The sequence below is a fragment of the Arvicanthis niloticus genome, chromosome 9 (genome assembly GCF_011762505.2).
Source record: "Arvicanthis niloticus isolate mArvNil1 chromosome 9, mArvNil1.pat.X, whole genome shotgun sequence".
Taxonomy (NCBI): domain Eukaryota; kingdom Metazoa; phylum Chordata; class Mammalia; order Rodentia; family Muridae; genus Arvicanthis; species Arvicanthis niloticus.
Genome location: NC_047666.1, coordinates 74,463,160 through 74,486,433, shown reverse-complemented (window position 1 = coordinate 74,486,433; position 23,274 = coordinate 74,463,160). Strand labels below are relative to the sequence as shown.

Here is a 23,274-nt window from a genome sequence, read left to right as displayed (position 1 = left end):
TAAGGGCCATCCGCTGTCACCTAGTGTGTACAACTGAAGACACTGAATCCTCTCCTTGAACCGATGTGTAGGAAATAGCTCACAAGTGGGGTGAGGCCGTCTGAGGCCTTCCTCCATCCCTGCAGTCTTCTGCAGTCTCATTGGTTTGTGATTACAGAGGCTTGCTCAGGACATGGCCTTTTGCAATGCTTCTCCATACCTTTTGGCCCTTTTCTTCTTTCCAGCCCTCTGCTGTAGTGTTCTCTAAGCCTAAGCAGGGATGGTGTCAATGTCGTTGTCTGTGATAAAACACCATAACCAAGGCAACTTACAGTAGAAAGCATTTAATTCGGAGCTTACATTTTCTGGAGGTGAGACTTCATCACCATCATGGCTGGGAACATGGCAGTGAACAAGCAGGCATGGTGCTCTCGCAGGAGCTGAGAGCTCATATATTGAGACAGCCATGAGGCAGGGATAGAGAGAGACACTGGGGGAGGTGCTAGTCTTTTGAAACCTCAAAGCCTGCCCCCATTGATATGCCCTAATCCAACAAGGCCACACCTCCAACAAGGCCACACCTCCAACAAGGCCACACCTCCAACAAGGCCACACCTCCAACAAGGCCACACCTCCAACAAGGCCACATTTCCTCCAACACGGTTATACTTCCTCCAACAAGGCCACACCTCCTCTAAGGCCACACCTCTTCCAACAAGGTTATATCTCTTCTAACAAGGCCATACCTCTTCTATCAAAGCCACACCTCCCCAACATAGCCATGCCTCCCCCAACAAGGCCACATCTTCTCCAGCAAAGCCATGCTTCTTCCTCTAACAAGGCCCCACCTTTTTCAACAAGGCCCCACCTCTTTCAACAAGGCCATTCCTCCTCAACAAGGAGGTTACCTTCTAATCCTTTCCAAACAGTTTTAACAACTGGAGACCAATCATCAAATGGCCTACCGGAGCCATTTTCATTCAGCCTTGTTTAGGGCTGAGCACTACTGCTCATTGTGGGTGCCCTGTGCACCACTGCCTTTACCAGCCTTCGGATCCCCCCTTTAGGATGGCGGAGCACAGCATTCATTAGTCTGGGGCCAGCTGCTGTATTCATGGAGAGCCACTCTCTTAACTAACATATTGTTGTTCACATAGAAGGGGGGTTCCCAGCACAGTTCCCCACAAAGATAATTTAGCCTACGGCACTTCTAAATTGGTACCTTTCACATTGACCAGCTGCTGATGTTTTCTCTTAAATGTGTTTTAATGTTTAAAAATGATGAGGGTGAGCTTCTTCGTGTACTAAGTAGTTTTACACAACCACACCAAGTACGGTTATTGCCCACTTCGATTCCGCATCAGTAAATTGGTCTGTGTACGTCAGGGAACCGGATAAAATCACTTCATTAGCCAAGCCCTTGCATTAGAACAGAGAAGCTTTGGAGTTAACAGGACCAAATGTGTTGAGCAATTGAAAATCTCTATGAAGAAAGAGCTACCTGCTAGAGAAGGTTACTAAACTAGGTAGAAGGTTACCAGATGAGGTAGAGGGTTACCAGACTAGACATCACTTGTGGAGGTGAGCTCTGTCAATCTGATCTGGAAAGCTACATTCTTTGTTTCTGAGCATTTAGTCCATGTGAATTCATTCTAAACAGTGCAGGCCATGGTGAAGAAAATAGTCCTGTTAACTCAGCTGTTTGAGGATTTTTGCAGTAGGAGAGGACTGGGGGAACTGCTTCAGAACAGAGTTCACTGTTAGACTGACCGCCTTGATACAGGAGCTCCTGATAGTAAACGGATATGGCCCCAGGTTGGTCTCATGTGAGTCTGAGAAGCCAGATTATCATGGACCGTGGGCTCTAGAGTATTCTAGTTTCATTTCTATTGCTGCAATAAGTTATCCTGACAAAAACCAACTTAAGGGAGAAATGGTTGATGGTTAATTTGACTGATGATTTCAGGTCCTGCTCCACTCATCACTCCAGGGCATCCAAGTCTCAGGTGTGCAAAGGGCCAGTCACATCCCATCTGAAGGGAACAGCAGAGAGAATCAAAGCATGCATGCTTAGTACTCAGCCTGAATTAGTTTACTGGTACACAGTTTGGAACTCCAACCCAGGGAATGGTACTGCCCACAGTAGGCTTATTCTCACTTCAACTCAATTAATGAAAGAGCTCCCTCTTATCCACCAACCAACCTATCCAAGCGATCCTTCATTGAGAATCTCTGTCTGGGTGATTCTCAGGTGGTTCGAGTTGGCAGTTAGAACTAATCACTCAGGGCGAGGTACTTGTTTTGCCTCAGAATAAGACCCTCTAGAAAGTTGTGTGGTAATCTAACTAAACAAACATTGCCATCTTGAAATTTATTATTATTATTGTTTTGAGACAGGATCTCCATATGTCCATATGTAGTGATATGAGACAGCTTTCCAGATGCCAAGTTAGGCTTTGCAGATCAGATCGCAAGGCCTGCCTAGTAGGACAGCATGCCATGAACAACAACAACAACAAATCCCTACACACAGCCGCCGGGAACAGTTTAATTCTAGAAAGTCTTGCTATGACTGATGCTTTGAGAAAATATAAAAATAAAAACCACTGCCAACAAAATGTTATTAGATGTGTCATCGAATGAAATCCCTGATTAAGGAACTGGTATAGACTGGTTTACCTCTGAAAGACCTTTGCTGGCCTTACTGTCTGATGTGTACTTTTTTCTCAATAAAAACGTCAGTGGGCTTTGCCGTCCCATCAGTCACGGCCACAGTGGCTTTGTGAGATGCTATAACATGAGCACATTGGTTGTCATCACTGTAGTGCAGTGCAGCAGGGTTTGCCAGTTTCATTCATCACAGCTGTTCATATTTGCTGTTTTAAAATTATATTCCTCCCTTGATCCTTCTCTTCCTCCCTTCTCTACCTTCCTCCTCCCCTCCTCCACTGCTTCTCCCTTTCTCCTATTCCCTCCTTCTCTTTCCTCCTTTCCATCTCTTTTCCCTCTTTCCCCTGCGCCCCCCAGAGTGGTATACTTACTGTTTTTAGTCTCATGTATCCAGGTTGGCCTTGAACTCGATATGTAACCCAGACTCATGGCAATTTTAGCCTCAGCCTCCTGTGCGCTGGGATTATAGGTAGACAGCACCACAGCTGGCAGCTGAAATTGAGTCTGGCAGCAGTTGATGTTTCTCTTCAAGACTGGAGAACCTGAACTGTGTGGTCCACAAAAACCTTAAGGCTGGAATAAGACCACTGTTGCAATCATGTGCGTGTGTAAGGGTTTGCAGGTGAATGACTGGAGGTCTGTCTTTTGTTACCAGTCACTGCTAAGCAGCCTCGTTTTGGGAGTTATTAAAGGATCTCCTCTGGAGGATACCTAGTCACAAAGTCCAGGCTCTCAGTGACCCACAGGCTCTAACACAGAGAGCATGTGCCATTTGGTTCTCTGTCCTCTGTGTAACTCTGTCCCTGCCCTTCGTGGTGAGGATGGGGATTTCTAGGCTTGAGGTTCCTCATTTGAGTGAGATAGTGAGTCCTGATGTCTTTTATGGCTGTGTGTGATGGGGGAATGTTTGCACATTTGTATGGGTAAGCTTCCCTCTTCTAGGCTGTTCCAGACAAGGACTGGAGCATGTGGAATGATTGACAGCCTGTGGTGAGCAGTTTGGTGTTTTAAAAGTGTGCATTTAAAGTCAGCTCTTTGTGGCAGGTAGCATTTTCTTCTGTAAGTACTATTTAAAATAGTGAATGGCTCTGTTGTTAATTTGGTCTCCAAACGATCTCTGTGTGCGCACACGCGCATGCACACATTGCTCATCCTTAAATACATGGAAGCCAGGGACTGGCATTGTGTGACTTCCTTCAGTACACTCACTTTAGTTTTTTTTTTAGACAGAGCTTCTCATCAAACCTGCCTGGAGCTCTCCATTTTTCTGCTAGACTGGCCGGCCAGAAAGTGCTGGGGTCCTTCTGTCTCTGCCTCCCCAGGGCTAAGGATCTGGGCAAGTTCCCTGTGGTTGCTGGGGATCCAATCTCAGTTCCTCATGCTGAGGCAGCAGGTACTTTTCCTACTGAGCATCACCCAGCCTACACACACACACACACACACACACACACACACACACACACACACACGAAGCAGTATTTACTAATATTGTCCATTGTTACTCAGTGTGTGGGACCTTCTCGTACCCTGGCTTTCAGTTGTGTCTTGTTTTTGTAATGATCTGCTCAAGTTTGAAGTCACCACTGAATTGCAAGACTCGGAAGTCTCCAACGTTTCTCATCTCCAAAATAGAATAGTAGTAGTAGTATTTATCACCATGCATTTGTAAGAAATTAAATTCTTCAATATGTAAAGTATTTTAGAATGAGCCTGGCATGTAAGAACACTACAAGTAAGAAGAAGAAGGAGGGAATTTGTCTGGATTTTGCTCTGTGCAGTACCTGGAGTCAGTGAGTACTAACCTATACTCCACTGGCCAGATTCACGAACTCTCCTGCCGATGGTGTCCACCTTCAGTTAGTTACTTTAAAGGCTGGTGAAATGAGGAAGAATTAGAAGGTGTCAAGGTTATTTCATAGGGAGAAACAGGAAGGAACAAGGTCTTTTTGTTTTTACAAGTGATGTTCCTGTGAGTGACCGGCTCTGTGTAGGAGACGCCTTCCATTTCCTTGGTCACTAAGTCTTAATGTCGATCTTCCCTGTGCCACAATGTAATGAAGGTGGTTTGATTGGTGTCCGTCTAGAGCAGCTCATGATTTCCCATGGCCTTTGCCTTGAAAGTTGACAGATGCTAAGTAAATACGTCTCTCCTGTTCTTGCCACAGAAGAAATGGTTTAAGTAGTCAACAGAATTAGCAGGGCTGGGGCAAAATGAGAATATGCAGAGCCCAGGGTGAGAAAGTCATTGTCTTTTGTAGACTGACAACCAAATTTGCTTGTGGCCAACCTTCAAACAACAGTGTCAGAGTTTCCTGAGGATCTGAATTGGGGGTGTCAGAGAACCTCCCTGAAACACCCGCTGTGATATTTTATTTCATGTTCACTTTAGAGAGTCACTTAGATGATCCATCTCCAGGTGTGTCCTTGAGGGTGTCCCATAGATTTAATTCCATAGGATGGAAGACTCTGCTCAGGATGTGTGTGGTACTGTACTGTGGATAGTCTAGTCTAGTCTAGTCTAGTCTAGTCTAGTCTTAGACAATGCAAAGGTTACCATGACAGACAGCATTCTCAAACTGTGAACCAAAAACCAGTCTTTCTTAAGCTGCTTTTGTCAGAGCACTGAGAAAAGTAACCAGTACACCAAACTAAAGGACCATGATTCCACCAACCCAACACTTCTCCATGCTCCCCAGGCACAGACCCCGATAAGAAGGAGTCCAGAGGTAGGGGCTGCATAGGAGCGGATGCTTTGATCTTTGTCCTGTTATGTCACACACAGAATGCAAATTCAACGGTAGTAATTAAAAGTGTCAGGTAAATGTGATGAAGCCCCTGCTTTTATCAAAGCAGATCCCGTGTCCCTGAGTGCAGGCTGGGCTGGTACCTGCCTGTGTAGGTCACATGGATGCAGACCATCTCTTCTCTGGGAGAGTTTACCAGTGGAAAAGAATCTAGTTCTACTGCTGACTCTGAGCTTGAGAACCTCTCTCCCCTGTTAACTTTCTTGTTTGGAGTTCCTTTTCAACATAGAGGCCTCTGGATACACACACACACACACATATATATTATATAATATGTATTAAAATGTTAAATATATATTATATAATATATTAAAATGTTAAATATACATAATATATAAAAATATATAAATATATAATTATATACATAATTAAATATATATATTTAAATGTTTCCTGCTTTTCTATGATATGGATGTGCTCCAGTTGGTTGTAGACAACGCAATGTGTTATCATCCTTCTCTGCATCTTCCTGTCTGTGGGGGTGACCCCCTCTATTTTGTGTATCTGGGAATGGGCTCAGCATGTTAATAAGTGGGCTTCCTAAAGTCAGGCAGTAATTGACAGAGTTGAGATAGAACCTGGGAAAGACCAGTTCACTCCTGAGCGCATGCTGACTCACTCTCCCGACTTTATCCAGAGTTCTCGTGGGCATCTAGGTCCTGGGGTAGCTTTGTACCTCAGAACTTTCTATTCACTTAATTTAGTGTGGGTTCTTGCCTGTGACCTACAGGGTTTTTTGGGATTCTTTTTTTTTTTTAATTTATGTATCTTTGTGCAGGTGTGTGCCCATGACTGCAGTTACCTGCAGAAGCCAGAAGAGAGTGTCTGATCCAAGGAGTTACAGGCTGCTCTAAGACACCTGGCATGGGTGTTGTGCGCCAAACTCAGGTCCTCTAGAAGAACAGCAAATGCTCTTAACCTCCGAGCCATTTCTCCTGCCCCATGATCTACAGTTTTTAAGACTTACATAGATTTTAGCCAACACAAGACCTTTATTCAATGAGGCACTATATCCACTAGTTTGAGTTTTTCTAGTCTTTGGATCCAGGGCTTCTTCCTCTGAGCATGATTTCCGTGCCCATCCTCGTTGCCATCTGAGAGTAGCCTGTGCTGACTAGTGTTCTCTGTGTGTCAGAGAACTGAGAAGGAAGAATGACAGCTCCCACAAGGACACTGACGTTGCCTTTTAAGAGCTCATTAAAACACTTAAAGTGACCTCAAGGGACCTTTAGAAGCTTTTGTGACAAGCTTTGTTTACTGCTCTGTTGCTGCATTAGGAGTCTCCAGAGAGAAGCAGCCAATAGAGTTAAGGAGATAGAGGCGGATGAGAGGGGATTTGTCTCGCAAGGCTGGAGGCTGGGACAGCTCACTGCCGGCTCTCATTGTATCAGAGAACCAAAGACATCAGTAGCTGTGACAGACCAGGTCCAGAAGCCTTAGCATTAGGGAAGCTGTTGATGTAATTCTCAGACTAAGCACCAACTACTGAGAGCCTAGTAGGGAAGACTCAACTTTCAGTCTAAAAGCCAGAGAACATGGATCTCTGACATGCAAAGACAAGAGAAGATGGGCATCCTGGATCTGTTAGAGCAGGAACTACCTCTTCTGCTACCTCAGTGTCCCATTTACATCTCCACTTGATTGGATGGTGACTGTCCACAGTCAGGAAAGACGGACCCCACCCAGCAGACTGACCTCCAGAACCATGCTCACTGGCATACTCAGAAACAGTACACCACAGCTAACTAGGTATCCCTTAATACAGTGAAGTTGATGCCGAAAATCAACAGTGTCCTGTTGAGGAGACTCAGAGATGGAGACCAGGAACTCTATCGTCATTCAGATCGTCCAGTGACTTTGGGACGTTGAACAGGTTTTATGCCCTTCTTAGACCTCAGCTTTTCACTATAGATGAGAGTACTATATACTCCCAGGTGACTGGGTGACTAAGAAGATGACATGATTCAAAATTATCACATGCATGATGTAATACCCAGTGTATAAAATGCTACCAAGAATGATCAGTTCAGACATAATGGCCTGAATAAGACCTGCACGAGATAAAGCCAGGCAACATTATATAGTGGGGGGGGGGGGGGGGGACTCAGGAGCCTCCACCCCAGCTGAGGAGCTAATGACAGTTGATGACTTATCTGGGGAGGGGAGTCTGTTTTCTTTAAGGGCGTGGCTCCTGCTAAGTGTATGATGCTGCAGTGCGTGGCTCCACACCCTTGATATGGACAGCACGTTTTGGACTTGCTGGGCTATTAAAAAATATTGTATGAAGTTGGGAGTAGGTCGCGTGGGCCTAAGAGGAGTTGGGGGAGCAATTGGGAATGAAGGTGATCACAGTAATACATCATATGCATGTGTGAATAGACTGACAGTATTCTTAAAAAGGAAAAGGAAGTGTAAGTACTGCATACTGAAGGCTCTAGGACTAGGACACCTTGACTTCAGAGACACAGTCTGTTCTGGGTGGGAATTAGCTGGAGAAAGTATGGCCTCTGTGGACTGAGGGGCAGAGGTGAAACCCAGGTGATGATCTCCTGATGTTCTAGCTCCCAGGTTGGTGGATTTCCACATGGAATATTTAATCATGCACCACCTCATGATTTAGTGTTATGACTCTATTCTAATGCTATAATAAGGTCCCTGGGGCTGGATGCCTTATCAATAAAGAGGGTTTCTTAGTTCATCATTTTAAAGGCTGAAACTTCAAGGTGGGACAGCCCCTTGATCTAGCCCCCGGTGAGGGACTTATGACAAACCGTGTTATAATGATGAAGACATTTATGACAGCAACCGTAGAACAGGGCAGGGAGGCAGAGAGAGTCAGCTATTACACTTGTTCATTTCGTGAGAAGAGCCAGCTCCCTTCTGAGACTAGCATTAATCTCTTCCCAGGGCAGCAATCTCCCCCCACCTCACTGACCTGATTAACTCCCACTAAACTCTTAAAGGTGAACCACCAAACCTTCTGTCTGTGAGCATTTAGGAGACACGGTCAGACCATCTCCAACCCATAGCAGGTTCAACCCACCAGTCCTGGAAGTGGGCGTACTCGTGAGTGGATCCCCCAAGCATTTATTAAACAGCTCCTGCTACCAGGCTTTCTGCAGGGACTCCCAGAAAACATGTCTGTGCCTTGGTCTGCCCTTTTGGCACATGCATCTGACTATGAGACAGATCTGCAAACAAATGTTGCTACCACATGATAGAAATGCCCCTAGGAGTCACATCACGTGGGCTCAGAGAAAGCTGATTTTGACTGATATTTTATTTCTGAAGGTGAAGAATTTCTAACAATAGGGAGGCTGATCACTAAATACAAAGAATTATTTGGATATGTTTTCCTCTAGGTGCCTTAGGTACTCTGACATTCTAACTTTGCGTATCTGGAGGAAGAAGCCATCCTAGCTTGCTTTTCTGTGGCTGTGACGTAAGACACTGACCAAAGGCAACCTTGGGAGGACAGGTTTTAGTTGGCTTAGATGTCCAGTTATAGTCTATCATTGAAGGAAGGCAGATCAGGAACACACGTACGAGCAGAGACAGGAGCCATTTAGGAAATCTGCTTGGTGGCCAGTTCTCTCTCCTATCTTCTCTCTTCCTTTCCCCTGTTCTCCCCTTCTTTACCCCTTTCTGCTCAGATAACTTTTGTGTACAGCTCAGGGCCACCAGAGTGGGCTGGGCCCCGCCCACAATTAGCAATGCAGGAAATGCCCCAAAGACACCTGCACATGCTGATCTCATGGAGAAAGTTCCTCGGGTGAAGTTACTTCCTCCCCGTTGTGTGAACATGACAGCTAAATCAGCCATCACAGAAGTCTGTCTTTAAATTTTTCAAGTGACATTTATGCATCGTCTACAATTTAGATGAGTAAAAATTACAGACAAAAGTCTTGTTGGTTACTGAAAAGTCTGCTCAAAGCTGCAGTATGAAAAAGGACTTCAGATGTGCTTCTTGATGTTCGTTTACAACCACGGTGTTGTTCTTGACATTTTAGAAGCGAGTCTATAGTTAGCTTGCATAAAAATAATGTTAAATATCTGAAAAATAACTAGGTGCTGACAATTAGAAATTTTGCCATTAAATATTTAACACTAGGCACTCAGAATAATGTAGTTTATATAAAATATTAAAATCTGTGAGATGTTTCATACATATAATGAGCCATACGTAAGCACGGCCACACACCAGATGGCAAGAATTCTAGTGCTGGTCCCTGAATGCTAACTTACCAAATTGAATGTTACCTTGCCATGCTGGATGAGAGAAAGGTTTTTGTCCTCACTTGCAGGTGAAGGATCTAGAACTTGTTTGAAATGATAAAAAGCTCATAAGTAATAAAGCCAAAAGTGAACTTCAAACTTTTTGTTCTTTTCACCAATTTATGTCCAGTCCTACCTCGTCATCTGAGACTTTGTAATAATTTCACCGGCAAATCCATCATTCAGTCTTGAAGAATGTAAGCCATCATTTACCAATTAGTTCATCCTGTGTCCTTCAGTAGTGTGTCACATGCCAATACAAGGTGAACAAAAACTTTGGAAGCAAATGACACTCACAGGAGAGTGGGGGTGGGGGTGGTTGGTGGTCAGGAGCACTTGCTGCATTTGCAGAAGATCCAGGTATAGTACCCAGCACCCAAACTGTATGACTCACAACAATCTGGGACTCTAGCTTCAGGGGATCCAGCGCCCTCTTCTGACCTTCTTGGGTACATGCACTCACATGTGCATATACTCCCATATGGATATACATGCATACATTTAGAGAAACATTAAAAACAGACCCTTTAAAAACCAACAAGTAACAGAACCAAGCCCCTAGAGCCTGGCAATTTTTTGATAGTTTTAAACAAATGATTACTTTGCAGAGAGATTGCTATTTTGGTGTATTGTTATTACCAATAAAGACATTAGCAGCTAGCAGCAAATGAAATGTGTCTTGTCAAGCCAGCTATTGTGAGAAATGCCTTCTATCTGAGGCACTGGTTACTGTTGCTATTTAGTGAAAACAAGGATGTTACCTTCTGGGAGCAGTTGGTTACATTTTAAGTTAGTATTTTTTTAACATTTCTATTATAATACATGAGGTACCAGTTTTGACATAATATTTTCTTGTTGTTTATTTTTTAAAGTAATCATAGCTTCAGTGATTGTTAATCCTTGGCCCATCTTGCTTTGTTCCTGTCCTGCTTCAGGTTGTCGCATTGTTTGTTTGTGTTTGTGGCAATGTCTCACCATGTAGCCCAGGTTGGGCCTGATCTTACCTCTCACCCACCAAGTGCTGGAATTATAGCCATGTGCATCATGCTCAGCTATAAATTTGTTTATATCTTCCCTTACAAAGTCAAGCAAATTTTAATCCTTAAATACATTAAATTAAATACAGTGCCTGCTATGCCCCATATATTAATGCTTCTAAAAGATTTGACTATAATGTCATTGTCATTGCCCCAATATTACTAGATAATCCAGTTGGTGTCCGACATGTTAGTAGTCTCACAGAGGTCTTTTTGACATTGACTTCTAGTCAAAGTCTGGATAAAGCTCTTTGACTGTCGTGGATTTTAATGTCTCTCTGTGTTCCCTCCCCTCCGTTATGCTCACATTCTGCTCACTGTAGCAGCTTCATTTGACCTGTAGAGTTTTCTAACAGTAAGTGATTCCAGTCTCCCCTTGAGTAGCACAATGTGTCGCTTTGTCTTGTGTAAGTGTGTGTGGAAGTGGTAGAAAGATCCAGGATTGAAACCAAATCTGCGTTCTTTTTCCTTCCTTTTTGTTTTCCTTCCTTCCTTCCTTCCTTCCTTCCTTCCTTCCTTCCTTCCTTCCTCCCTCCCTCCCTCCCTCCCTCCCTCCCTCCCTCCCTCCCTCCCTCCCTCCCTCCTTCCTTCCTTCCTTTCATTTTGTCTTCTGTCACATTGGGCTAATTGAAGAGCCTCCTGCCCAGGGCTGTTGTCATGGTTGGTTGAAGTCCAGCACAGTGAGCACATGCGCTAGACCCACACAGCACATGCTCAGCTCTGGGCCCATACAGCGCATGCTCAGTGTCAGTTGCTTTGCAGAGCAAACAGAGCGTGCCTCTGAGGCTTGTTTCTTACCCTCCAGGCTGCGTAATGTTACTGTTTTGCAACCCTTGAATTGAAATGTGTAGACATTGAGTATCAGTAGCTGCTTTGACTTTGAGAGGCCAAATCTTATGCAGCCTCTTGCTGATACTCTGTTATATTACCAAGAAAAATGAACATTTATATCTGGTTTTGACAGTACTTCTCACTGAGCTGTGATATTTGAAGGAAAAAAATCTTATGATATAAAATTGTCTATAACATATCGCTGATTCTGATTATTGGGCCTGAGTCACTAATATTTTCACTAACTATAGTAATGTTTCATTTTTCATTTAGTCTAGTAATATAATTTTTAGATCCACAAACAGGTAGATTTTCTAGATATCTAGCCACACAAACAAAAGTATGGTTTTGAAATGTGAGAATTTGAAGATGGTAAATATCTTCGGATGTGTGTGTATGGTATATATACATGCACGTGTAGTGTAGAATGTGCCTTCCTTGAACACTCTGTCTTGTTTTTTGACACAGAGACCCTGGACCAGCAGCTCCCTGAGTCAAGGAGACTGGCTGGCCAGCAAGTCCCTGCGAATCTTCTCTCCATCCTCATTACTGAGGATACTAGCATGTGCTCAGCTCTTACCTGGGGGCTGGGGATTGAACTCAGTTCTTCATGCTTGTATGGCAAGCATTTTTATCAACTGAGCTATTTCCCCAGTCTCTTAAAATATGTTTTTATAATATCATAAGTTACAGCAACATCAGTCATTTTAATAACATGAAATTTTAAAAATGAGGCTCTATAATTTAAATAAGTTGGTTGCTATGTTCATCTAAAGGCCTTGAGTTGAATGCCCCTGTGCAGTTGTACATGGGAAATATGTAAAAAGGCCTCTTTCACTTATAGTTGGTAGAATTCTAGGAAATATTAAAATATGCCAAATAAAATATCTATTGCATTTAGTGTTAAACATGCATTCAGATCGCACCTTAAACATTAGTTTGTGCCGAACCTCTCAGATCCTGTAAGGATTAAATCAAGAGTGAATTCTTTTGTGATAAACTTAGCCTGGTCCCTCACTCTTCTTGCTTTGCCCTTTGCCATGACCTTCATTTTGAATTTAGATAAAAAGAGAAGCACCAATGAAGCACTTATAGGATGCAAAGCAATTGTTGCATGGACACTTTCTTTTAAAATGAGTATTTTACTGTTGTCGTATTTTTATGTTCAGGCCACCTATATGTGATACAGCCCTCAATGCGTTGAAGTGGCAGCACAAGATTATTTTCATCTCTGAGGTGAGTCTTCTTGCAGAATAATTGGTCCATTTTCTGGAGATGTAGCTCGGTTGGAGTGCTTCCTTAGCATGCACCAAGCTCTGGATTCCTTCCCCAGTATAGCAGGGTGTAAACCAGGTGTGGTGGTACATACCTGCTAGTTATTTGAACAGTGGGGAGGTGGACGCCAGAAGATTTGCATACTGGCCTCTAGGATCTGGTTGCCCTCCCCCTACCATGAACAGATCCTGATGCACACCAAGTGACATTATGTAAACCTTGCTCTCCAATTTAAAACTATTGGTTAAAATACAATGGCTATAGCCACTATCGGGGATGAGGGACTAGAAGAGGCAGAGTTTGATTTAGTGGGCTGAAGGTCACAGGTTGGGAACCATGAGAAAAAGAAGGGAGATGGAGAGAACAGAAGTTCTCCATTATGGACCAGGAGCACATGCCTGGGGGAAATGAACCCAGAGGACAGGCTGGTAGAGCAGAATAGCCCAGGAGAAGCACAGACAGCAAGTACTGGGCAGTACAACTGGGGAAGTAGCCAGTCTAGTGTTAGGGAATTAGACTAGGGGTCATTCGCCCAGTAAGTGTGATGAAGCTAAATCATAGTTTCACTCCCATTCATTTGGAAGTTAATGGGGATAGGAATAATTTAATAATTTACAATCTTTGGCTAGATAGAAAGTTGGGCACATACGAGACTCTGCCTCAAGACATACAAGCCACCTGTGATTTCGTTGAGTGTGTGTGCTTTGAAATCACTGATGCTCCATTCATGAATCTGAGTTATTTCCACACCCCCACTACTCTCTCTCATCCCTTCTCCCTCTCCCACTGAAACCCTTCTTCACATAAGCCCCCCTCCTACTTTCATAATTTTTTTGTGCGTGACCCACTGAGTTTAATTATCGTTGTTTACATGAACATGGGTTGGTGGGTACATACTAGAGCATGAACAATTATCACTGGCTACGTCACTGAGGAAAGTGATACCTCTTTCCTGCCAGCAGCCAGGAGCTGCTGAGCCTCCCTCCCCATCCCCTTCCATCCACAAGGAAATGTTGACATTGATGGACCTAAACCTTTTTTTCTAGCGTCTTTGAAAGTTTCATACATAGAGACAATGTATCTTGTTCCTAGCCACTACTTCCTCTTCCCTAACCCTCCCCAACACAGGTCTCTCTCAGCTTCATATTTATTTTCATTATATTTTTTTCCTTTCTTTTCATTATTTTCCTTTTATTATTTTAATGAGGCTAACCTGTGTGGCACAGACAGCCTATTAGATTCCACAGCCCCGACATTAAGTGAGTGTTCCTCCATCAGTAGGCATTAACTACCAGGAGCTCTTCAGTTGGGTGGGGCTTTGTGTGCTCCTGCCCTCTCCATGCCGGGCTGTGGACAAGCTTGCTTTTGTACAGGTCTCACGCAGGTATCCACGGTTGCAGGAGCCCATGCACACACTGGTCCTGTGTCTAGAAGGCATTTCTTTGTGGTGTACCACCCCGTCATCTGACTCTGCTATTCCACCACCCCTTCCTCTTCTGTGACATCTGCCAGTCCTTAGACTGCTTGTTATTTTCACAAGCTCAGGAGCCACATTCTGGTAATCTACAAGATGCCATTATGTGGATGCTGGTGAGACCTGTAGGCTGGGTGTCCAGAGCGCCTCATTAGTAACTGCCTGGCTGCCTCAGGTGCCCTTCGTTCTTGTCACCTGGGGTCTGGGTGTCTTTATCTCACTCTGCCTCTTTTTAACATGGGAGAGATATGGTCATTTCCCCACTCACCTTGATAATAATGTAGAATAAACTGATATGTTACTTCTGAAAAATTGACAGGTCAAGGGGTTAATGTTGTGAATTACCACAGGGAATCAAATGAGAACCAGTGATTTTATGCAGAGAATCTTTTGCAGCATGAAAAAATTCACTGGTTTTTTTTTTTTTTTTTTTTTTAGCTGACACCCCTGGGTCAGTAGTGAGATAGGGCTTGTGATGCCTGTAGCTGAGGAAATGTGCAGAGTGACAGGAGAAGTCAGGTGTGAAGCATGTGAGGGGAGGGGGAAGAGGCAAGTGTGAAGCAGTGTGAGGGGAGGGGGGAAAGGCAAGTGTGAAGCATGTGAGGGGGAAAGGGCAAGTGTGAACAGTGTGAGGGGAGGGGGAGAGGCAAGTGTGAAGCAGTGTGAGGGAAGGGGGAAAGGGCAAGTGTGAAGCAGTGTGAGGGGGAAAAGGGCAAGTGTGAAGCATGTGAGAGGAGGGGAAAGGGCAAGTGTGAAGCAGTGTGAGGGGGGGAAAAGGCAAGTGTGAACAGTATGAGGGGAGGGGGAGAGGCAAGTGTGAAGCAGTGTGAGGGAAGGGGGAAAGGGCAAGTGTGAATCAGTGTGAGGGGGAAAGGGCAAGTGTGAAGCATGTGAGAGAGAAGAGGGGAAAGGGCAAGTGTGAGGGAAGGGGAAAATGGCAAGTGTGAAGCAGTGTGAGGTGAGGGGGAAGGGCAAGTGTGAAGCAGTGTGAAGTGAGGGGGAAGGGCAAGTGTGAAGCAGTGTGGGGTGAGGGGGAAGGGCAAGTGTGAAGCAGTGTGAGGTGAGGGAGAAGGGCAAGTGTGAAGCAGTGTGAGGTAAGGGGGAAGGGAAAGTGTGAAGCATGTGAGGGGAGGGGGAAGGGCAAGTGTGAAGCAGTGTGAGGGAGGGGGAAAAGGCAAGTGTGAAACAGTGTGAGGAAAGAAGAGGAATCACTTGCATTGTTGTGAACACACGCTTGGCACTCCTAGAATTCTGTTACTAGGAAATACCTGAGGGAATTATCTACCTGTAGATTATGAAAAATGATCTGTTAGAGCCATACTCATGGAAGTTTTAGTGGTTTTCATTCTGATATGGAGAAACAGTTTCTGTCTTCCCCCTTCTCTGGTTTGAGCCATTCATCTGGACGGCTCAGAGCTCTACTACAAGGCTTAGTAAGACCAAGTAGGCGTTCCTTGTCACCGTCAATATTTTTACTTCCTTTACTTGTGTTGCTGCTCCTCGGCCCACTACGCACATGTGGTCTTCTGTCTGCGTGGCTCAGGATTTCACACACTCCCACGCTTCCTCACTCTCTTAGAAGGTATGCCGGAGACTTTTTTTTTAATGTGCCAGATTCTATTTAGTGAGCAGCAGTACTGTACTTCTTGTTAGGTTCACACATGCTGGTCTGATGATAGTAATATTTTTCTGAGGCTTCGCATTCCTTTGTAGATAGTTGGTTTGGCCATCACCTGTCTAATGGGTTGTGTGACTCTTTAAGGGTCTAGAACAAATGCCATACTGTTTTCACAGTTTACCCGGTTCCTCTCTTAGCAACTGTGGAGTAGCATTCAGGCTGTTAGCAATGATTAACAAGGCATCCTGAAGACCAGAGCAGGCTCTGTGGTGGACAATTCCTTGTCCGTTGACCCTGTAACTTAGTGCTTGGCTGACTCGTCTGCTAACTTTTGTGTCCTGTTTCTGTTGTTGCAAACCAGATCCTTTTGCAACATCCATAAGGGCTGATTCCCGGTTTTGCTTTGTGTTCCTTCAACTCTAAAAGAAATTGGTTACTTCAGAGTAACAGCTGTAAAGACCTCCAGCAGTTGCCTTTTTATTTAGATAAAGAGTATAGGATGGGGGAACAGCTTGATTTGGGGTGGGGGCTTGCGTGCTTCTTCATGAAATACGTATAAATAGTCTTCTTTATAACGTACTTATAAAGCTTCTGGTATGTACCTTATTTGAGTCTGTGCTCATAGCTGTAAGATGGCGTCCATCATGTGACCTTGGTTATAAATTGTTAGGATTTAAGGAGATGTGTGGAGAGAGGGCAGAGCATGTCAGGTAAGGGTGACTACTGCTGTCCCTCTTCTCTTCATAGTCTTCCTTGCCACAGTCATAGGGGGGGAAGTTCAAAGGAAGTTCTGTTCAAGTCGATTTGCTCCATATGACTGTGGGTTGATAAAGACCTGTTAGCACAGTAGGACGTCCTGAGAGGCTGTACGTGATAGGTATACTATTCTAGTTGTGAAGACGAGTAAGTCCAGGCCTGACCACCTGTCATCTTACCTGACTGATGACGTTACTGCCTCTTCCGAGAAATGAGTTAATTGATCACTTATGAGCTGCGTCTGTGGATCATGCTGGGATTACGTGAAGTACACAGCTTGACCTTAGGTTTACCGTCTTTCAGTTTAACTTTAAAAAAAAAAAATGGCATCAAAAAAAAATTTAACTTTTCAGCTTGTGTTTTTGTTTTTATACACAAGATGAACATTTTCCACTTCAAAGTCAGGATTTTAAAGACTCGACACAGTAGGCTCCGGTTGTAGCTGAGAGGTTAGTGCTTCTTAGCACGTGAGTCCCTGGTTCTCATCCTGAGCACCATTTCTTCAAAAATACCCAAGCAACAACAACAATAAACCAGGCTTATGGCGATTAATCATGCAGCTGGCTTTGTCCACTCACAAACACATGTACACAATTTATCTCTGTCTTGTACTTCAGACTCTGAGAGTATAGGCTGTCGAGCTAGATAATACCTCACTGCTGGGTTTGCTTGGTATTACTGCTCTAAGACAAAATGAAATCGTTTTAGAAATAATACTGGAGAAAAAAAATAAGCCTATTCTATTCAGAAAATAGTTTCGTACTTTTGAGTTTTAGCATGAAGTTCACATAAATCTGTAAAAAGCCAGAAGTCAGCAAAAAAAAAAAAGTTTTAATGGTAGAAAACTGACTTTTGGCTCTGTCTTGAGTTTAATTCTTAAAAATCCTTAATTGTTTTATCTTTAAGATTGCAAGTGTTCTGTTTACAGGGTTTGGTAAAACTAGCAATAAACATTCAATCAAACCAAAAATAAATTAAAATAAAAACAAAAACTAAATCCGTGTTACACTCGCCTAGAATGTTTCCACTTTTCTCCAAAAGGTTAATTTCCTTGTCATGTGAAGATAGGCCTTTAAAACCCTGTGATATATATAGTTGGCAGAACTTCCCGTGTGAGAATCATTTCTGAAATCAGTAAACAGAACATGCTGACTGCAGTGTGGAGACATATTGTTTGTGAATTAATTTTAGAGGTGATAAAATTTTGTGCAGGCGAAGATTTTCATATTTATATCCAGATAAAGAACAATCCACAGTTTGTCTCCACGTTTTGGGTCACGTGAGAGGGCACCTGTTCTCCGAGGCAGTGAAGTGGGTGAGGACCAGATCATAACCTGGGAATGTGGTTATTACGGGGAGTTTGAATAGAAACAATGACAAGTGTGTGTTGATGAGGAACAAGGGCCAGCCCACACTGGTGTTAATCAGCAGTGTGTCTGATTGTAAAGTCTGTAGTTTTCCTTAGCAACCAAGGCAGCAGTGAAGGTGGAGACCATGCCAGAGGAAATGAATGTTCTATCTTGGAAGAGTTCATAGTTTTGAACACAAAATCAGGATTATTTGTTTCAGAGCTTTGGCTTTGAAGCTGCACCTGGGTTCCCATGATCTGGAGCCAGCAGGTCTTACTGAAATTTTATTTTTCAAATTGTCTTGGGAAATGTGCTGTGATAGTACCATATACCGCAACATAGAAGCCAGTGCTAAGAGGCAACACCATGTTTAATTCATTCCTCTCGTGGTGGCTGGCAGTAGACATCTTTACAGTTATCAAGATCTGAATTTGAAGCCTGCCTGTGTGCCCCGGGGCAAGGACTAAGCATTCCAAGAAGTCACTTCCTTAATTGTGGAAAAAAAAAAATCAAGATCAATATTTGTGGAATGGATATATGATTGAGCATTGGAACATGTGTAGTCACAGATATTAATTACATGATAGTTATAATTGTCAATGTAATTTTCAATAGCTGAAGTTGAAAACCCTAGAAAAATCCTGTTATGAGCAGGTCATTTTATCATAGATACATTGGCTCTTAGTTTGCGAACCAAACTTACGTAGACGCTGTATCTTATGTAGTTCTGACAAAATCAGAAAATAGAAAGTTATCTTAAATGACTATCTATTATTCAGTAATGAATAGGGCCTGGTGTATAGATGCTAGGAATTCAAATCCCTTCAGACTGTAGTGTGAAGCTTCGATACAGAGAGATACTTAATGGATATTGAAAGGATATATGTGTATGGTGGCGCAGACTCCTGGCAAGTGCTCTCTGGGCACTAGAAGAGTCCTTGGGATTTTAATGGAAAAAGTAAAATGTGAGCTAGGCCTGTAAAAGACAAGAGGGTGGGAAGGAAGATGTGGATAAAAGAGAGGTGAGAGGGAGAGGGCGAGGGGGGACAGAGAGAGAGGTGGGGGAGGGAGGGAGGAAGGGAGGGAGGCAGGGAGGGAGGGAGACAGACAGAGAGAGAGCGAGAGAGCGAGAGCGAGAGCGAGAGCGAAAGAGAGAGAGAGAGAGAGAGAGAGAGAGAGAGAGAGAGCGCGCGAGAGAGACCATGATCATAGCTATAGGGAGCTAGCTGCTTTCAGTTCTAGTCCTTTGGAAATGTACTATGAGTCTCTCCCTCCCTCCCTCTCTCCTCCCTCTTCCCTTCCTTCTCTCTCTCTCTCTCTCTCTCTCTCTCTCTCTCTCTCTCTCTCTCTCTCACACACACACACACACACACACACACACACACACACACGAGACAGGATCTCACTCTGTAGCTCTGACTCACCTAGAGCTCACTATGGAGACTATGTTGGTTTTGAACTTACTTAGCCTCCCATCCAGATCTTGAAAATGCTCCCTTGCTCCTGGCCCTGGAGTAATTTGGAAACAATTATACAAGAAGGGGGTGGGGATTACACAAACCTGAGGAGTTAGTCATATGAAGTGGAGCTTTAAATAAATACGTCTATCCATCACATGGGTTGGGATCACAGGGGATGTAGTCATTGAATAGCAAGGAACTTACTATAACAGGACAAAGATGGCAGGCAAGTCTCCAAAGTGCTGGAAGCAAGCAACACACATCTATATAATCCTTAGGCTAAGGAGAGAGTCTTGAGAAATAAATAAAGCATGAGCCAGGAGGTGGCTCGGTCAGTAAGGTGGCTCATGGTGTATGAACATGAGGCCCCAGGTTTAGATCCCCCAGCATTCAAATAAAAACTGAGTGTGACAGTGTATGTCTGCAGTCCCCGCACGCACTGGGGAGTTGGAGATAGGGACTCATTGGAGAGCCCTGGCCAGCCAGCATAGCTGAGAAGATGAGTCCAGGCTCAGGGAGAGACCCTGTCTCAAAAAATAAGATGGAGAGTGAGCAAGGAGGACACCTGATGTTGATTTCTGGCCTTCCCATACATGGACATGCCCATGAGCATACACTCTCCTTCTACACACACACACACACGCACACGCACACGCACACATGTGCACACATGCACACGCGCACACACACACACACACACACATGCACGCACTAAAAATACATTAAACCAAATGAAAATGAAGGCAGGATGTACCAAAATTATCCATATCTGTAGGATATAATTAAAGCTGCGTTAGAAGAAAACTGCTGTATCAGAAATACCCTGTGCCTTTGACTCCTTTGCTTCCAGAAATAGCTGCTGAGGGCTGAAGAAAGATCCTTGGACTTGAAGAAGAAAATGGAAACTTTCCAAACCAAAATGCAAAGAATGAAAAAGCATCGAGCAGAATATCTAAAACTCCAAGACAGCCAGGGCGGGCATATCCTATGCATAATGGAAATGCCATAAGCAAAAGAAGGAATCAAAAGATTTGAGGTTGAAGTAGTTGAGAATTTTCCAAAATTAATGACACTCATCAAAGTGTGGGTAGATGCCCCAGCACCCACAGATAGCATATATTCCACAAGTTATAGGAGTCCCCCAAACAAAAAGATCTTAAAGAGACAGAGGGATAGGAGATGACTGATCTTAGAAGGACAGAGTGAGAATATCATTCCTGGTGTTCTGGTGTTTTGTTGTAATGTAGGTAACAATTGCTGCTTGAGAACCACAGGGTTCCTCCAGCTGGAAGTTAGGCCCGGCTGCTCACTAAAGGCCTCTCCATGGCTCCTCATGGCACAGTCCCAACACAGGAGAAAGTCCTTGGGTTTCCAAAACCGGTTTATTGACATGGCAGATGGTGGATAGATCTGGATGCACCCCCCCCCCCCCCCAAAACCCAGGGCAGTCCTGAGTTAAATAGGGAGGGGAAGAGGGGAGAGGGGCTGGGGAGGAATGCTTAATTGACTCCACCCTCTGGCCTTCAGGTACCTTATTAGTATGTAAATCTGTCTGGGGCCTGGGGCCTGGGGCCTGTTTATGCCCTCTACTTGTCTACCTGTGTAAGTGATTGAAGGGTGCAGGTTGAATGGAGATTAGACCTCCTGTCAGGAGCCTGGGTTCTGGGGGCATGGCCAAACCCACAACCCAAGAACCAGGATACCCTTCCACGGCCTGACATCTTAAGAAGCTCTGAAGAACAGGGTCCTTTAGTGTCACAAAACCACGCCTGAACCAATGGTGTAGAGCTTGGTGTCCAGTAAAGTTATACCTCTGAAATGATAGAGAAGTGTGAACCCTCCCCAGGGGCCAGGAAGTTGTAGTCTGACCTCCACACCTGTGCCTTACCTGTGTGTCTTATCTATGTCCAGATAAAGTAAATACAGCTGAAACTAATGCCTAACAAAGCCTCTCTCAAACAGAATAAGAAGAGTCCAACTAGAAAATTCTCACACGTGGGGTGTATGTCACCTTGGAGGATATGCTGAAGGAAATACGATTTGTGTGTAGTTTCTTCCGTTCTGAGCCTCGTCTGTTTTGCTTTCTTAACTGCACATTTTCTGCACATTTTTATTTACTTGAAATTTCACTGGCAAGCCTGACATCAAAGTATCCCGTACGTATAGAATTTTTGCATACCTCACCTCTGCAGCAGATGTGATGCCGGCCTCCTGGAATCTCAGACGTATAACATGATTTTGCATTCAGAATAAACTCAGTAGATTGAAATGCAAACAGCAGAGCAAGTGTCCTTGGGCTTTATGTTTTGTAAGAAGTTATGTGTTGTTCTCCTCAGAGTGCTCCTGCCTGGTGTGAGGTACAATTCGGACCTTCAGACCCTTCTTGTTTATTGGATCAGTGTGGAATACAGCAGGGCATTCCCAAGGATCACTGTGTTTATATGATATTCTCGAAGAGTCTTTCCAGTAAAGAATCATCTTTTAGTATACCAGGACCTGGGATTCTTAAAGGCACGCTTCTGTGGTTTTTTTCAACTTCACCTCCTAGGTTGTCAGTAGTTTGTCTCAGGACACTGTGTGAATTTGACATACAAACACACATACAAGTCACCCCCTGGTTTCAAAATGGTGCCTGTGAGCTGGTTTCTGTGCCTGTTTCTGAGCTTGTTACCATAGCGATGAATTGTCTGCCTAGTTTTTTAGTTGGCATGATTCTCCTGGCTTAGGTCACCTGTGTTTTCTTGTTACTGGTTGATCACACTTTGGGCGACAGTTAAATTTCCATCACTAAGGAGCAGGGACGCAGAGGGCAGATGTAGTGCTTTAGTAGAATTAGCTACAGCAATGCTAATTTCCTGATTATTTCCTTTCATCGGAAGCTAGCAGGAGCTTCGCCACTTCCCATGGTTCCTAGCCCCTCAGAACTGGTAGAGAATGGTTATCCCCTACTGCTGACAGAAACTTGCACTTTGTAGATGCATTATGGGAGAAGTAGATAAAAGTTGACAACAGCATTTGAGACAGGAAACTCGACTGCCATCCTTTATTTTAATGAGTCAACACTGACATTTTTGCTTTACTCTATGTAAGCTGTAACAGTGAGTCAGGTGTTTTAAAGTTCACATCTGCAACCTTAAAACAAATGTTAAAATATGCTGTGATGATGAAGGATGTGAGAGGTGAGGCAAGGTCTTTGAGAAAATGAAGTGAAATATTGATGTTTGGAGATCTGTACATCCCATATGCCCAAGTTAGAGATGCCCAACCAGGTCATCGCCCACCACACAAGCTAAGCTGTGGAGAATCCTTGATCTGTCTGAAGACAGGTATTATGTGATCCGAGCAGCCGTCGGCAGTACAGGCGTGGTTGTTGATGGGTGACTCAGTGAACTGAACAAATGAAAAATGTTTGTTGGGTGCGATGGTGATTCAGGGGAGCTAGTGAACTTTGAACTCGAGAAAAATGTCACTTGCTGAATTACGGCCGTTGTTGTCTCACCGTCAGTCTGTCACATATGACAGCATTCATATTAGTCCAGTAGTGGATGTGACACATCTCCTCCCGCTTGTGACTCAGAGTGTACGGAGTGCTGTTCCAGTGCTCCACGATGCATTAGAGAGTATTCACCTCTCACCTCCGCTTCCGCATCATTCATGGAATGCAACAGTCATTTCTGCATTTAGGGTGACCACGCCACCTCATCCATACCCAAGGCAGTGACAGCACAAAGGACTGTTTCTCAGGA

General features: G+C 44.0%; 1 protein-coding gene across 2 annotated transcripts in view; it reads left to right on the top strand.

Annotated features, from left to right (window-relative positions):
• Positions 1 to 23,274, top strand: part of Eps8 (EGFR pathway substrate 8, signaling adaptor) — a 162,005-nt gene that overhangs the window by 41,158 nt on the left and 97,573 nt on the right. Inside the window, exon 2 of one of the 2 annotated variants that reach the window (XM_034511969.2) lies at positions 12,766 to 12,832. The exons of the other annotated variant lie outside the window; for it this stretch is intronic. The gene's annotated coding sequence lies outside the window, so the exon portion shown is untranslated. The remainder of the gene's footprint in view (positions 1 to 12,765; positions 12,833 to 23,274) is intronic. 2 annotated transcript variants of the gene reach the window in all.